The following is a 17523-nucleotide window of genomic DNA, read 5'->3' as shown; positions in this document are numbered from 1 at the left end:
ACAAAGAAAGAATAAAAGTGCTTCAAAGAAGGACTTTGGTTTCCTAAGGCCAATAGCCTTTATTTATTAGCCTTTTGAGATAAACAAGGGAAGTTTTGGAATTGGTAAAGGATTGGGTGAATTTTGAACTGCCTTTAAAGCTGACTTCTGTTGTGCAAAAAGATTTGTAAGGATAGTTCTCAATTCCTCAAAGAATTGGGGGGTAGCTTAAATTGACATCAGTTGATCCACCTATTCAACTATAGTATTCTCAATTTTCTTCTTTCCTTATGGGTAAATACTTCTAATTTTAAATATTTCTGGCAGTATTGAATAACCTGCTTGGGTCTAAAAAGGGTCCCCAAAGAGCATGCAAAGGATATTACCTTCCCAAAATCCAGGGCTGCTCCCAAAGATAGCCAGTACTAAGAACCAACAACCTGCGCATCCCAGGGAGGTAGAAAGCCAGGCCCAGTCACACAGTTAGGTAAACAAGAAGGCAGTAGCTATCCCTGGAAGACAAGGGATCAACACAATGGATTTAGGTTTGGAAAGGGAGACACGATGTGAAATTTTCTGGACATTGCAGAGATTCAGAAGAACTGATTCTGATAAGAATTTTCCTCCTTTACTGACTTCTGCTTTTTCTAGGATCCACTCTGCATGTTCTGATACCTACCGGATACCTACCTTGACCATTTAAAGGAAAATGTAAATGTTTACCAGAAAATCCTTCAGTTTTGTCAACCCTGGGAAGGGTCCTTTGAAGATAGAGATGGGGCGTCTGTAAGGCTGTTAACTTGGCAGACTTTTGTTTACAGTTATTATTCTTCAGAGTGGATAAACATTTCAGAGGATTGGGAGAATGAGTACTCAAAGGAGGATAGAGGGGAGCAGTAGGAGTTATGTCAGTCTTACAGTCTTTTGTTGTAGGTACCTCTTACATACTTAATTTTCCTGCAGCCTTTTGCAGGGAATCTTTTAATAACACTGTTTTGGTATTTTTAAACCTTTTGGAGGCTTCTCCTTGCCAATTCTGTTTAATTTGGGAAGCCTTGCATTCAGGTGCACTTAAATGATCTTACACAATTGCATTGTTCCCATCATGGCCATTGTATTTCCCATAAGGGTTGGCAGCAGTTCAACAGGACCCTAGCCACAAATGGAATTGACCCACGTGTCTGCCCAGCCATAGGTGCAAATGAACGTGTTTGTCCAGCCTTATTCTTGGGTTCCCAACCTGATGGTTACCAAGCCAAGTTCTTTAGGACACAAAACTGGCAGGTAGGTTTTTATACCTTCTAGGACCATAGATCTTAGATATAAATTAAATGTGCCAGAAGGTGGAATGCTTAACTCTTTGGAATTTAAAGATCCCTTTAGCTAAGCCTTTATTTACATGAACACAACAAACAAGTCCGCACCTTAACATATCAGCAGTAGCCAAGAGATGTCACTGTGAGCTGGCGAAGAGAAAGCTATGTGTACCACCAGCAATTTCCAGTGTGGACTAAACTAGCAGACTCCTTTAATGGAGACTGCATATTAGAAATGGAGAAAGGTAGTGAATGGGGACTGTGGACTGGAACTGAGGAAGGGATTCCAACATGGAATTGAGGATTGAACCAAGGGCTAAGGAATAGTGCTGTTAGAGCCTCCTGTCAGTCCAGCCTGACCTGTTCAACCTGGACTCTAATGCCAATTAGATTGGTAGCTCAAATGCAAAAAGAGCAGAGCTCAAACTAAGAGAGGGCTTACCAACAGGCCTTGGAAATGGCAAGACAGTGAACTTAGAAGTGTTCAAGGGCTGCCACACTTTGTTCATTTTCCCCAAATGCCAGTAGTTCTCTTTGAATTCTACTGCTGCCACCAAATCTGTTAAAAAAACGAAATTCAAATAAATAAACTTGAAGATTTCACTGGTTTTGTTGAACAATTCATGAATCCATGCGAGGAATGTATTGCTTATGTAAGGTTGTGTTCTAAAGAGTGCAGAAGGGGTTTCTTAGTAAATTTCCTAGTATTGGCCAGGAAGTTCCATGTTGACTGATTAAAGTTCATCTAACAGTCTGAAAATGCCACCTCCCTGAATTTTGTTAATTCAGATATGTGAATAATGAATGTGCCCTATTACATTGTTGAGATACATACAGCAAAGGATGTTCACAAGTTTACAGGAGTAATTTCAATTACAGATATCTTTGATGATCCCATTCATTTTAGAGATATTTTTGCTCACAGGGTTCTTAATAGAAAGAAACTAGCCTCCAACTATTAAATCTTTTTTTTTTTTTTTTTTTTTAAGATTTATTCATGAGAGACACAGAGAGAGAGAGGCAGAGACACAGGCAGAGGGAGAAGCAGACTCCATGCAGGGAGCCCGATGTGGGACTTGATCCCGGGATTCCAGGATCACACCCTGGGCCAAATGTAGGCGGCTAAACCGCTGAGCCACCCAGGCGTCTCCCAACTATTGAATCTGTTAAGTGGAAATAGCTACCTTATATATTTTTGATGATGAATTAATGCATGTTTGTTGCAAAATATTCAGTATTTAAGGAACCTGTAAAGAACAAACATAATAATTAGCCATAGTTCTGCCATCCAGAAATAGCCACTTTTTATAATTTCATGTACCTTCTTCTAAACTTTTTCTCCCTGGGTGGCGCAGCGGTTTGGCACCTGCCTTTGGCCCAGGGCGCGATCCTGGAGACCCGGGATCGAATCCCACGTCAGGCTCCCGGTGCATGGAGCCTGCTTCTCCCTCTGCCTGTGTCTCTGCCTCTCTCTCACTGTGTGCCTATCATAAATTAAAAAAAAAAAAAAAAAGAAAAGAAATAAACTTTTTCTCTCTGGGTATGTGGTTTTATTTTGTTTTGGAGATACAACTGATATGTTCTATGGAACCTCCACACTATTTTCCATACTGGCTGCACCCAATTTACATTTCTACCAGCAGTGCAAAAGGAAAGATTTCCTTTTCTCTTCATCCTTCTCAATGCTTGTTATTTCTTGTCTTTGGATAGTAGCCATTCTAAAGAGGTGTGAAGTGATATGTCATTATGGTTTTGATTTGCATTTCTCTGATGATTAGTGGTGTTGAGCAACTTTTCGTTTACTTATTGGCAATCTGCATGTCTTCTTTGGAAAATGTTTATTCAGACTCTACCCATTTTTTTTTTTTAAGATGTTATTTATTCATGAGACACACAGAGGCAGAGACATAGGCAGAAAGAGAAGCAGGCTCCCTGCAGGGCTCAATCCTAGGACCCCAGGATCATGCCCTGAGCCAAAGACAGATGCTCAACCACTAAGCCACCCAGGCGTCTCAAACTACCCATTTTTATTAAGATTGGTTTTTGGCTATTGAGTTATGGGACTTCTGTTCTGTTTTGTTTCTTTTAAATATTTTACTTATTTATATGAGAAAGAATGAGCCGGGGTAGGGGTGGTAGAAGGAGAGGGAGAAGCAGACTCCCACTGAGCAGGGTGCCCAACTTGGGGCTTGATCCCAGTACCCTAGGATCATGACCTGAGCTGAAGGCAGACACTTATAAGACCAACTGAGCCACCCATGCACCCCAAGTTGTAAGACTTCTTTATATATTTTGGATATTAACCCCTTATCAAATCTATGATTTGCAAATATTTTTTCCCATTCAGTAGGTTACCTTTTCATTTTGTTGATGGTTTCCTTTGCTGTGCAGAGGCATTTAAATTTGCTGTAGTCCCACTTATTTTTCTTTTTGTTGCTTTGCTTTTGGTGTCAGATCCAAAAAATCATTGCCCAGTCCAATGTCAAGGAGCTTGCCCTCTGTTTTCTTTTAGGAACTTTATTATTTCTTTTTTTTTTTTAATATTTTATTTATTTATTCATAGAGATGCAGAGAGAGAGAGAGAGAGGCAGAGACACAGGCAGAGGGAGAAGCAGGCTCCGTGGGCCTTGATCCCGGGACTCCAGGATCACGCCCTGGGCTGCAGGCGGCGCTAAACCGCTGCGCCACTGGGGCTGCCCTTCAAGTCATATATTCAACTCCTTAATCCACTTTGAGTTGATTTTTGTGTATACTATAAAATATATTCCAATTTCATTTCTTTGCATGTGGTGGTTCAGTTTTCCCAACACCATGTCTTGAAGAGACTGTCATTGTCCCAGTGTATATTCTTGGCTCCTCTGTCATAAATTGACCATATGTATGTGAGTTCCTTTCTGGGCTCTTTGTTCTAGTCCATTGACTAATGTATTTTATGTTAATATATTGTTTCTTTTATCATATTACTGTAACTTTGTTTCTCAAGATTCTTTTGGCTCTTTAGGGTCATTTGTGATTCTATACATTTTTTAGAATTGTTTGTTGTATTTCTGTGAAAAATGTCATTAGAATTTTGATAGGGATATACTGAATATGTTTTATGATAGTCTAGATATTTTAGCAGTATTAATTCTTCCAATCCATGACTATGGATTACCTTTCCATTTATCTGTGTCTCCCTCAATTTCTTTTCACCAATGTCTTATAGTTTTCAGTGTACAGTTCCTTCACCAGTTTGATTAAATTTATCCCTAGGTATTTTATTATTTTTGATGCAATTATAAATAGGGTTTTAAAAATACCTTTCTGGGGATCCCTGGGTGGCGCAGCGGTTTGGCGCCTGCCTTTGGCCCAGGGCGCGATCCTGGAGACCCAGGATCGAATCCCACGTCAGGCTCCCGGTGCATGGAGCCTGCTTCTCCCTCTGCCTGTGTCTCTGCCTCTCTCTCTCTGTGACTATCATAAATAAATAAAAATTAAAAAAAATACCTTTCTGATCATTCATTATTAGCATATAGAAATGAAACCAGTTATGTCCACTGATTATGTATCCTGCACCTTAACTGAACCTAAGAGGGTTGTGGTTTCTGTTTGTTTTGGTGTAGTCTTTATAGAGTTTTCTATATATAGTCTCATGTTATCTGCAAATAGTGACAGTTTGACATCTTCCTTTCTGATTTGGGTAACTAATTGCTCTGGTTAGGTCTTCTAATACTGAATAAAAGTGGCAAGTGTGGGCATCATATCTTGTTCCTGATCTTGAAGGAAAAGCTTTCACCATTAAGTATGATGATCTTAGCTATGTGTTTGTCATATATGATATTTATTATGTTGAAGTGTGTTCCCTCAGTACCCGCTTTGTGAGTTTTTAACAAATCAATGTTGAATTTTGTCAGATGCTTTTTCTGCATCTATTGAGATGATCCTTAATTTTTTATCCACATTAATTTTTTATCCACATTAATTTTTTGCCACATAGAAGAGACAAAGGTAGAGTTTTATCATACTTCTAGGGATGTAGTTATTAGATAGTAGCAGTGGTCACCATGTGATTTGACACATCTAAGAATTCAAAACTTGGAATTTCAATTATCAGGGAACAAAGTATGAATTAAGACTGCTATTCAGAATTTCGTATTTTTTAGAGATTGTGTTTTTTTTCATAGAACATAGGAATGATCTGGGCGATCCAAGTATCATACACACATCATTATTCACATTATATTTGAAAGGACAGATTAATAGAAACAAATAAATATGCACGTAACTCCTGTGTTGGACATAGGAACAAGACTGAGCCTTTTCTTATTATGCTCAAGTTGTGACTTATTAGATCAATTCTTTGAGCTAGTTTTATGTGTGCAGATCTATGTAGAGGACAAGAATATATATCTTCCTTTGCTTTTTGAGAATCTTTGTGACAAATATCATTAATGAGGAAGAACTGAAATCTGAAGATTGGGTCCTGAAATGAGGTAACATTACATGGAAATATAGACTTAAGAATGTCAAATTTTACTGTAAGAAAAAGGAGAAGCACAAAGGAAATTTAAAAAAATAATAAACAAGGGACCTTAATTATTCTTTATAAGTTCATTAATTAATAGGCGGTTTTTACTTGGTGTCATTAGGTGTTTATTATATGCCACTGAAAGTCCTTTATGTTTTATTTCATTTGGTACATATAGCAACTTTGAGGTAGGTCACTGTTGCTTTCCCATTTTACTGATGAGGAAATAAATCAGTTAAGTAATGTAGTAAAAAGTTACACAGTAACAACTAACGGTAAAGTTAATAACCTGAATTTTGGATGATGGATCCTATGTTCTTTATAATGACAGTATACAATCTCCAATCACTTTTAAAACCTGATTGTCAAAAAAATAAATAAATAAAATAAAATAAAATAAATAAATAAATAAATAAAATAAAAAATAAAACCTGATTGTCTAATTCATCAAAAAAAATTTTTTTTAATTTTTATTTATTTATGATAGTCACAGTTAAGTAATGTAGTAAAAAGTTACACAGTAACAACTAAAGGTAAAGTTAATAACCTGAATTTTGGATGATGGATCTTATGTTCTTTATAATGACAGTATACAACCTCCAATCACTTTTAAAACCTGATTGTCAAAAAATAAATAAATAAATAAAATAAAATAAAAAATAAAACCTGATTGTCTCACTAATTCATCAAAAAAATTTTTTTTTAATTTTTATTTATTTATGATAGTCACACAGAGAGAGAGAGAGAGAGAGAGAGGGACAGAGACACAGGCAGAGGGAGAAGCAGGCTCCATGCACCGGGAGCCCGATGTGGGATTCGATCCCGGGTCTCCAGGATCGTGCCCTGGGCCAAAGGCAGGTGCTAAACCACTGCGCCACCCAGGGATCCCCCAAAAATATTTTTCATCAACATTTAATATGAATCAATGTCAAATACTGCAGATATTGATAACATATAGCTTACCATACTTTAACCTATTGGCTACTCTTAGAGATACTTAGAATTATCATAAACTACTTTATAATATATATAGATCATTATAATAGAATTTTATCTGCTTTCATATCTGTTTCTTAGGAATTTCTAGAAGTTACATATAAGCCAAACATCAGATATTTATTAAGTGCCTACATTATGCCAATATTGTTCATGTAACTAGTGGAGATACTAGCATTAAAGAGACATAGCTTCTATCTCTTGTTTATAATTGATCATGTAAATATAAACTATGAATAGGACTAAAACTATGGTAGGTTATGGTAAAGACTATTTTTTAAAAATCAGACAATGCACCTTTGTAGTTGTTGAGAAGAGATATTACGGAGACAAACCTAAAGCTTAAGGTTTTGACTAACTTACACTAAAGCCATGGTTTGTCAAAGTTCTGCAAAACAACCTCAAATTGATGATGTTCCAGGACTACAGAATTAGGAAAAATGGTAGTTTAATCAGCGAGGAGGAAAGTCACATAGTGTGAATAGCATGAAAAACTAGATGTGAGCTTCTGGTTGAGTCACACAGTCAATGCTTAATTCTCCTAGCAGCAATTAGTAAAAACATATGTGAAGGTCACCTGACTTCTGGTGTCCAGGGTTTTTAGTGAGGGTCAGAAACATTGGCACAGGGCAACTATGCAGTTTACTTGAGCTACTCAGTTTCAAGCCCCTCCAGAGGTCAGATTGACACATTCATTCTGCCCGGGGCCCCTGGCAAACAAAACAGTTTACTGTAAGTCACATTGTTAGCATAAACTATCTGGTATAGCTCTGAAAAGGTTTTAAAAGGAGGATATTGTAAGGGCTCCCAGCTTATCTCACAGGAGCTAGTTAAGGGCCATTCCTTTCTTTGGAAAGTGCAGTTTGTGTACTTTAAGCCCACAAAGTTAATTTTTACTGTATCCATGAGATATCCATGGAGGTGAATTTATTTAATAATAACCCTTATGATTCTGTGTATTTTGGTAGGTTGTAAATTATTTCTAACTTTCCAGCAAGTTACTTATACTCAGATTTCACTCCATAATGAAATAATTCTGAACTGCACAAGCAATAACCAGAGTTACAACTTGCTTTTTAGTAAGAATATGGATTCTGTGGCACCTGGGTAGCTCAGTCGGTTAAGTGTCTGCCTTTGGCTCAGGTCATGATCCCAGGGTCCTGGAATCAAGCCACAAGTTGGGCTCCCTGCTCAGTGGCGGCGGGGGGAGTCTGCTTCTCCCTTTCCCTCTGCCCTGTTCACTCATATGCATGCTCTTTTGCAAATAAAATCTTAAAAAAAAAAAAAAAGAATATGGATTCAAAAGTCACCTCTGCCACCTTATCGTTACATGTTTTACATTTTTTCCTAATTGAAACATTAATATACACTATGCAAAAGATATTTGTTTTTAACATGTATATATTTATACCCATTTAACCATCACATACATAAGATAAAGCATATTTTTAACACAGCAGGGTGTTCTCTTCTGTTTCCTTCCAGTAATTACCAACTTGCCCCTACCCTCAACAAAGTTAACTACTGTTCTTACCACTATTATGATAGGTTAGTTTTAATTAGTAGATTCATATAAGAGTTCATATAAATGTTATTTTATATAATGTACTTTTTTTTTAAAGATTTTTATTTATTCATGAGAGGCACAGAGAGAAAGAGGCAGAGACACAGGCAGAGGGAGAAGCAGGCTCCATTCAGGGAGCCCAACGTGGGACTCTATCCGGGGTCTCCAGGATCACACCCTGGGCTGCAGGCGGCGCTAAACCGCTGCACCACCGGGGCTGCCCAATATATAATGTACATTCTTATCTGGATTCTTTTGCTCAATCTCACATTTATGAGAATTATCTGTTTATGCTATTTTATTATTAGGTAATATTCTGTAATTAGAATAAATTCCATTTTATTTTGCCCTGTTCTTTTTTTTTTTTTTTTTTTAATTTCTATGACCAATGTGGGGCTTGAAATCAATGACCCCAAGATCAAGAGTCACATGCTCTACTGACTGAGCCAGAAATAGGCCTCTGCCCTATTTCTTTCGATAGACATTTGTGTTAACAGTTTTAGGATAGTGTTGGAAGATGCAGCGAAAATAATTCTGTGTTTTGATGGACACAAATGATTGTTTCTACTCGGCATATATACAAGAGTGGAAGTGCTAAGTCAAAATGTATATACTGCTTTCATAGATCCTGTCAAATAGTTACCAGAAGTGGTTGAATAGTTCACATTCAACACCAGTAACCTTACTTTTGTACAGTTGTAACAAGTAAAAAAAAAAAAGTACAAATAAACTCTTAGGGCAAGGGTCAAGAAGCTTTATTTGTAAATGGGTAGATATTTAACTATTTTAGGTTTTATGGATTATACATTCTATCATAACTAGTTAGCTCTGCAGTTGTAGCACTCAACAGCTATAGATCATGTCCAAGTGAATATGTGCACTATATTTGGATAAAACTATTTACAAAAACAGCCAGATATGTTGGTCTTTGGGCTATAGTTTGCTAATTCTTTCTCTAGCACGTTTCTAGACATTTTTTCCTTACAGTCCTTCAGAGGAAACATTTTGAGACTTTTTTTTCCCCTGAGTACCCTGCTGTGACAATTTAGAACCACAGATGTACACATAAAGAAATATGTGCTTTGTGTATATTTGTCTTTATACATAAAAGCAGTAAGAGGGGATCCCTGGGTGGCTCAGCTGTTTAGTGCCTGCCTTTGGCCCAGGGCGTGATCCTGGAGTCCCAGGATCGAGTCCCATGTCAGGCTCCCTGCAGGGGAGTCTGTCTCTCTCTGTCTCTCGCTCTCTCTGTCTCTCATGAATAAATAAATAAAATCTTAAAAAAAAAAAAACAAAAAACAAAAACAAAAGCAGTAAGACTCTCTCCCTCCTCCATCAATTTTCACTTATTTGGGGGAATTTTATTCTGATTGAGACTACATGCTTCAGTGTAAGTAACCACTAAAAGAATTATATGAGGATGTATAACAGAAATTTTAAAAGAGGAGTAGAATGGGATAATAAATATGATTAATCCCAAAAAAGTTGAGAAAAGAGGAAGAGAGTACTAAGTACAGATGGGACAGGTAGAAAACCAAAAGGGTAACAGGATTATTAAATCCTGTAAAAAGTACTTTAAAGGTAAAAGGATTAAACACTCCAAACTAAAGACAGTGTGAGCTTGGAATTAAAAAAAAAAAAAAAAAAAAAAAAAGCCATTGCTGTTTACAATGAGAGACATATTTTATTTTTATTTTTATTTTTTTTATTTAATTTTTTTTTTAATTTTATTTATTTATGATAGTCACATAGAGAGAGAGAGAGAGAGGCAGAGACACAGGCAGAGGGAGAAGCAGGCTCCATGCACCGGGAGCCCGATGTGGGATTCGATCCCGGGTCTCCAGGATCGCGCCCTGGGCCAAAGGCAGGCGCCAAACCGCTGCGCCACCCAGGGATCCCGAGAGACATATTTTAAATAAAAGGACCCTGATATATTGAAGTTTTAAAAATGGAAAGAGATATTGTACACTAATACTATGAGAAAGTTGATAAAAGCTATATTGGTATCTCTAAAGTACATTTGAGGGGATCCCTGGGTGGCTCAGCGGTTTGGCGCCTGCTTTTGGCCCCGGGTGCGATCCTGGAGTCCCTGGATCGAGTTCCCCGTCAGGCTCCCGGCATGGAGCCTGCTTCTCCCTCCTCCTGTGTCTCTGCCTCTCTCTCTCTCTCTCTCTCTCTCTCTCTCTCTCTATGTCTATCATGAATGAATAAATGGATAAATCTTTAAAAATAAAATAAAATTAAAATAAAATAAAATAAAATAAAATAAAATAAAATAAAATAAAATAAAATAAAATAAAATAAAAAAATAAAGTACATTTGAAACCAGAGTATTGGGGCAGTGGTTGAGCATCTGCCTTTGGCTCAGGTCTTGATCCTAGGATCCTGGGATCCAGCCCGGCATCAGGCTCCCTGCAGAGAGCCTGCTTCTCCCTCTGCCTAGATCTCTGCCTTTCTCTGTGTGTCTGTCATGAATAAAGAAATAAATCTTAAAAAAAAAAAGTAAAGCAGAGTATTACAAATGATAAAGGAGCATATTTCATAATAAAGAGATTAATTTTAGAGTAAAATATTTTGTTTTGACAAAAGTATATAGCTTCAAAGTATATAAAACACATTAATAAAATTAAGAAGAAAAAATACAAATCCATTATCATGCTTAAAGATTGATCACACCTCTTTTAGCAGTATTTACAACAATGAGTCGAAAACTCTGTGTGGGTAGGTCTAAGTACAGGTATCAGTGTAGAGGCTTGCTAGTAGGCTTTGTTAGTTCTATTTTCTACTTTCTGACCATGGTAGCCAGGCAGGAGGGTCTAGTGTGGATGAGCTCTAGAAGGTGTGGATGGGGGGGTGGGGAAGATCATCTCCCTAGGGTATGTATGACTGTCATAATCCCACATCCAATCTATATCAACCAAATGGTGGACTGGCTAGAAACCTTTTTGCTACATTGTCTCTTCCCTCTATCAATGCAGATGTTCTCTGCTCTGAATCCATTATTGGAGAGCTCTGTTCCCTGATGTTTGTCCCTCTTGTTGAGTATACTTCGTGTGTGAGTTCAGCAAGAGGTGTTTGAAAGCAGAAGGACAGAAAAAAGTGGTGTCAACTCAAGTCATTTTAGTGGCTGTAAGCCACATCTAATCTAATAGTCTCCTTTATCTCTCCTAGACCTGGCTTCTTTGGAGTCTGCTTTTCCTGTCAATGAACCACCAATCGACTTTTTTCCCCTGCTGCCTTTTTTTTTTTTTTATAACCGCTTTATTGATGTGTAATTGACATGCCATACAGTTCACCCATTCAAAGTATACTACTGTATTCTTTAGTATAATCAGATATGTGCACATATCACCATGACCAAAATTAGAACATTTCATCACCCCTGTATTTCCTTACCCCTGTATTTTCTACTTCACATCTCAGCCCTCAGAAAACACCAATTTAGTTTCGGTCTCTAGTTTTCCTTTTCTAGACTTTTCGTATAAATGGAATCATCTAATATGTTGTCTTTTGTGTCCGAGGTCTTTCACTTAAAATGTTTTCAAGGTTCATGCATGTTATGAAATATCAATCAGTGCTTCCCTCCTTTTCATGGCCAAATAACATTCGACTGTACAGATATACCATATTTTTTTTTAAGATTTATTTATTTATGATAGACATAGAGAGAGAGGCAGAGACACAGGCAGAGGGAGAAGCAGGTTCCATGCCGGGAGCCCGACGCGGGACTCGATCCTGGGACTTCAGGATTACGCCCTGGGCCAAAGGCAGGCGCGTAACCGCTGAGGCACCCAGGGATCCCCAGATATACCATATTTATCTATTCATGCTATTAAGGACATCTGGGTGTTTTCCACCTTTTGATGATTATGAACAATTCTGTGAAGAATATTGTGTTCAAGTTTTTGTGTAGATGTACATTTTTGTTTCTCTTTTCTCTATGCCTACCAGTTGAATTGCTGTCATATGGTAACTCTATTTCGAACATTTTTAAAAACTGCCAGACTATTTTCCAAAGTGACCACACTACTTTTAATTCCAATCAACAGTGTATAAGGGTTCTGATTTATCCACATCCTCCCAACACTTATATCTGACCTTTTCTTTGTAGATATCCTAGTAGGTATAAAGTTGTATCTCACTGTAGTATTTTACCCTGCAAAATATATTTAAGTAAGTTTATCATATTAATAATTTTTAAGGTTACAATTCAGTGGCACCAAGTACACTTACATTGTTATGCAACCATCATCACACATCTCCAGAACTTTCTCACCTTCCTAAACTGTGAATCTCTGTACTCATAGTGATACTTTTTGACTCCCTCTTATTTTCCTTTATGTTTTATAGATATCTTGGTTGTGGTTACCATGGGAAGAACATACAATAAAAATCTATTTTAAATTGACATCAACTTTGATCACATACAAGACCTCTACTCCTTTTCAGTTCCACTTTAGATTAATGAAGTCATGAATTATATTTTTATGTATTGTGTACATATTGTAAATATATAACTTTTTTACTCATGTATCATTTATATTCTGTAGAAAACAAAAAGTGGAGTCAGAAACCAAAATTACAAATATACTGGCTTTTATATTTTCTTCATGTACTTTCCTCTGCTGTTTTTCTTTATATTTCCATATAGCTTGAGTTACTGTCTAGCTTCTTTTCATTTCAGCCTGAAAGTCTCCCTTTGGCATTTCTTGTACAGAATGTCTAGTGATAATGAACTCCCTCAGTTTTTCTTTATCTGGGAAAAGTCTTAATTTCTCCCTCAGTTTTTGAAGAACAGTTTTGCCACATATAAATTTTTCAGTTGACAGTTTCTTTTAGCATTTTAATTTTTTTAAAAGATTTTATTTGGGGATCCCTGGGTGGCTCAGCGGTTTAGCGCCTGCCTTCAGCCTAGGGTGTGATCCTGGAGACCCGGGATCAAGTCCCACACCGGCTCCCCACGTGGAGCCTGCTTCTCCCTCTGCCTATGTCTCTGCCTCTCTCTCTGTGTGTCTGTCATAAATAAATAAATAAAATCTTTAAAAAAAAAGGTTTTAACTGACAGCACAAGTGAGGTGAAAGGCAGAGAGAGAAGCAGACTCCCCACTGAGCAGGGAACACAACATAAGGCTTGATTCCAGGACCCTGGGATCATGACCCAAATGGAAGGCAGATGCTCAACTAACTGAACTACCCAGACACCCCTGATTTTTTTTTTTTTTTTAAGTAGGATCCAGACCTGAACTGAGATGGAGTAAAAAACTTTAATTAACTGAGCCACCCAGGTGCTCTTTTTTTTTTTTTTTTTTGTCTATGTCTATGTCTATGCCCAGTGTGGAGCTTGAACTCACAACCCCAAGATCAAGATATTCTACAAATTGAGCCAACTGGTGCTCCTCTTTTAGCATTTTAAATATATCATCCCACTGCCTTCTAGACTTCAGAGTTTCTACTGCAAAATTTGATAATCTTATGGAGGATCCCTCATACATGATGAGTGTCTTTTTCTCTTGCTTTTTAAACATTCTTTGTCTTTCAACATATTGATGTTAATGTATTTTGTGTGGGTCTCTTGGGGTTTATGGTTCATTGAGCTTCTTGGATCTGTAAATCCTTGTTGTTCCTCACATCTGGGAAGTTACTGGTATTATTTCTTCAAATAATCATACTGTTTCTTTTTCCTTTTGTGACTTCCATATTGCAGGTATTAATCTGCTTGATGTTGTCCTATAAGTCCCTTATGCTTCATTGGCTTTTAATCATTTTTTTCTTTTCACTTCTCAGACTTGATAATTTCCAACAAGCTGTTTTCAAGTGTGCTGACTTGTTCATCATCCTTTTAAAGTCATCTCTGGAACCCCTTTATAGAATTTTAAAATTCAGTTACTGAATTTATCAGGTCCAGAATTTCTTTGGTTCTTGTTTTTTAATTTGTTTCTTTGGGGATATTCTCATTTTGTTCATGCCTTTTTTCTAATTTCCTTTACTCCTTGTCTATTTTCCTTTAGTACTTTGAGCATATTTAAGACATGCATTTTAGACTCGTTGTCTAGTGATGCTAATGTTGATTTCTTCAGGAGATTTATTTTGTTCTATTGATTGGACCATGTTTTCCTGTTTCTTTGCATTCTTTATGAATTTTGTTGAAAACTGGGAATTTGATAGAACAGCCACCTCTCCCAGTCTTTGCAGACTGGTGGTATAAACCTTCATTTATTAGTAGGGCATGTTCTGAGCCTTGAATCAGCCCAGGATGAAAACACATGGTCTTCGTTTTTTTTTTTTTTGCTAGGTATATACTATGCCTGTGCCTGCATATGTGCTTTTTGCTCGGTGTTCCTTATACACCACTTGCTTAATTTCTATGGATGCCTGGGTGGTGCAATTGGTTAGGCGTCCAACTTGGTTTCGGTTTAGGTGGTAATCTCCAGGTCCTGGGATTGAGCCCCGCATTTGGCTCTGTGCTCAGTGGAGAAGTCTGCTAAAGTTTCTCTCTCCCTCTGTCTGTCTGCCTCCTCCTCCCCTGCCCATGCTCACTCTCTCTCAAATTTTTAAAAAGAATAATGTCTTAATTTCTAAAAAAAAAATCTCACCACAGGGCACCTGAATGGCTCAGTGGCTACGCATCTGCCTTTGACTCAGGTCATGATCTCAGAGTCCTCAGATCAAGTCCCACATCAGGCTCCCTGGAGGGAGCCTGCTTCTTCTTCTGCCTATGTCTCTGCCTCTTTGTGTCTCTCATGAATAAATAAAATCTTTTAATAAAAAAAAGAAATCTCACCACATCTTCTGTGGGCCTTACAGGTTCTATTGTGTTTTTTTCCCTGTAATCTCCTGCCCCAGGCATCCATAGGTCTGTAGTCCCCCTGCAGATTTTGTGAACCATGGTGACTGCCACAAAATTCTGTGGCTCTTTACAGCAAAACATCTGAGCTATGCCATCATTACCTGTCTGAACTCCAACTCAGGTAAAAGAGAGAAAAGTCCATTGAGCAGCCCAAAGACCAATTGGAATATTACAAATGAGGTGTGTTACTACTTCCAGCCGAAAGGAGGGAACTATGAAATAGAACAATTCTTCCAAATTGTGCCAGCACTAGGGTAAGGGGAAGTAAAAGCCTCACAAAGATTTCCTACTGTTTTCACTGTGGTTTTTACTTGATTGAGCATTTCCTTGTTGCCATAGGTCTAAGATTTCTAAAATCTGTATGAAAATATTTTAGGGATCCCTGGGTGGCTCAGCGGTTTGGCACCTGCCTTCAGCCTAGGGTGTGATCCTGGAGTCCCGGGATCGAGTCCCACATCAGGCTCCTTGCGTGGAGCCTGTTTCTTCCTCTGCCTCTCTCTGTATCTCTCATGAATAAATGAATAAAATCTTAAAAATTTTTTTAAAATTTTAGCCAGTTCTAGAATGTAATTTTTAGTTTTTAGTTTTATTCTTTGATTCTGAAGGGCCTGGAGCTTCCAAGTCTGACATCTTGCTGCTTTCACTTTCTCATTGTGGTTCTGATACTTATTTCCCTCCCTGATCAAGACTTTTAGAATTTTTTTCCATGTGCTTATAACATTTGTATATCTTCTGAGAAATGTCTACTGAAATCTTTTGCCAGCTTTTTTGTTCTTGAGTTGTAGGAGTCTTTATATAATGTGGCTATTAAACCCTTATCGAGTGTATCATTTACAAATACTTTCTATCCTGTAGATTGTCTTTTTAGTTTTTCCAGTAATTTTCTTTGATACACAGAAGATTTCAATTTTTATGAAGCTTAATCTGTCCATTTTTTTCTTTTCTGCTTTGGTGTCTTAAGCACCCACTGCCGAATTTAAGGTCATGATGATTATTCCTATAGTTTCTTATATGAATTTTATATTTTTAGGTCTTATACTTAGGTTGTTGATCGATTTTCTTTTAAATTTATTTATTCATGAGAGACACACAACACACACACAGAGGCAGAGACACAGGCAGAGGGAGAAGCAGGCTCCTTGCAGGAAGCCCGATGTGGGACTCGATCCCCAGGACTCCAGGATCACACCCTGAGCCAAAGATAGTCAACCGCTGAGCCACCCAGGCGTCCCTGTTGATCAATTTTTAGTTCATTTATGTATATATATTGTATATATTGTAAGGAAAGGGTCTATTTTCATTCTTTTGTATGTGGATATCCAGTTTTCCTAGCACCATTTTTTTTCATTTTTTAAAAATTTTATTTATTTGACAGGACAAGCAGGGGGAGCAGCAGGCAGAGGGAGAGGGAGAAAGCAGGCTCCCTCCTGAGCAAGGAGCCCTATTCAGGGCTCAGTCCCAGGGCCCTGCAATCATGACCTGAGCTGAAGGCAGACACATAACCAACTGAGCCACCTAGGCGCCCCTTCCTAGCACTCTTTGTTGAAAAGACTGTCCTTTACCCATTGAAAGGTTTTTGCAACTCTTGTCAGAAATCAGTTGCAGGGGCAGCCCCGGTGGCGCAGCGGTTTAGCGCCGCCGGCAGCCCAGGGTGTGATCCTGGAGACCCGGGATCGAGTCCCACGTCGGGCTCCTTGCATGGAGCCTGCTTCTCCCTCTGCCTGTGTCTCTGCCTCTCTCTCTCTCTCTCTCTGTGTTTCTCATGAATAAATAAATAAATAAATAAATCTTTAAAAAAGAAAAAAAGAAAGAAATCAGTTGCAGTGGGATGCCCGGGTGGCTCAGCGGTTGGGTGTCTGTCTTTCGGTCGGGGCGGGATCCTGGAGTTCCCGGATCAAGTCCTGCATTGGGCTCCCTGCACGGAGCCTGTTTCTCCTCTGCGTGGGTCTCTACCTCTCTCCCTCTGTCTTTCTCATTAATAAATAGATAAAATCTTAAAAAAAAAAATCAGTTGCAGTGCCTAGGGTAGCTGAGTCAGTTAGGCATCTGACCCTGATTTTGGCTCAGGTCATGATCTCACCGTCCAGCCCTGTGGCATGGAGATCCCCACTCAAGTGGGAGTCTGCTTTAGATTCCTGCTCTGCCTGTCCCTCTGGCCCTACCCCCAACTCCCTCAAAAGTAAATAAATAAATCTTTAAAAAGTCAATTGACTAGAGATATGTGGGTTTAATTTCTGTTCAGTTCCATTCTGTTTATCAATATATCTAATACGGCAATGTTCAATTGGTTTGATTATTGTAGATTTGTAACTTT

General features: G+C 38.1%; 2 protein-coding genes across 18 annotated transcripts in view; one reads left to right on the top strand and one right to left on the bottom strand.

Annotated features, from left to right (window-relative positions):
- The window catches only part of LOC140640719 (uncharacterized), a 130122-nt gene that overhangs the window by 48680 nt on the left and 63919 nt on the right, over window positions 1-17523 (top strand). For 2 of the 13 annotated variants that reach the window (XM_072840732.1, XM_072840551.1), the window contains exon 4: window positions 631-1263. The exons of 10 other annotated variants lie outside the window; for them this stretch is intronic. The gene's annotated coding sequence lies outside the window, so the exon portion shown is untranslated. The remainder of the gene's footprint in view (window positions 1-630; window positions 1264-17523) is intronic. One more of the 13 variants, XM_072840802.1, reaches the window with a different exon arrangement.
- The window catches only part of ZNF382 (zinc finger protein 382), a 120468-nt gene that overhangs the window by 59164 nt on the left and 43781 nt on the right, over window positions 1-17523 (bottom strand). For all 5 annotated transcript variants that reach the window (XR_012036093.1, XR_012036183.1, XR_012036066.1 and 2 more), the window contains exons 6-8: window positions 2480-2542; window positions 1738-1854; window positions 366-491 (exon numbers count right to left, since the gene is read on the bottom strand). The gene's annotated coding sequence lies outside the window, so the exon portion shown is untranslated. The remainder of the gene's footprint in view (window positions 1-365; window positions 492-1737; window positions 1855-2479; window positions 2543-17523) is intronic.

The sequence above is a fragment of the Canis lupus genome, chromosome 1, assembly GCF_048164855.1.
Source record: "Canis lupus baileyi chromosome 1, mCanLup2.hap1, whole genome shotgun sequence".
Taxonomy (NCBI): Eukaryota; Metazoa; Chordata; class Mammalia; order Carnivora; family Canidae; genus Canis; species Canis lupus.
Note: the sequence above shows the minus strand (reverse complement) of the source record. Positions and strands in the feature narration are given on the sequence as shown.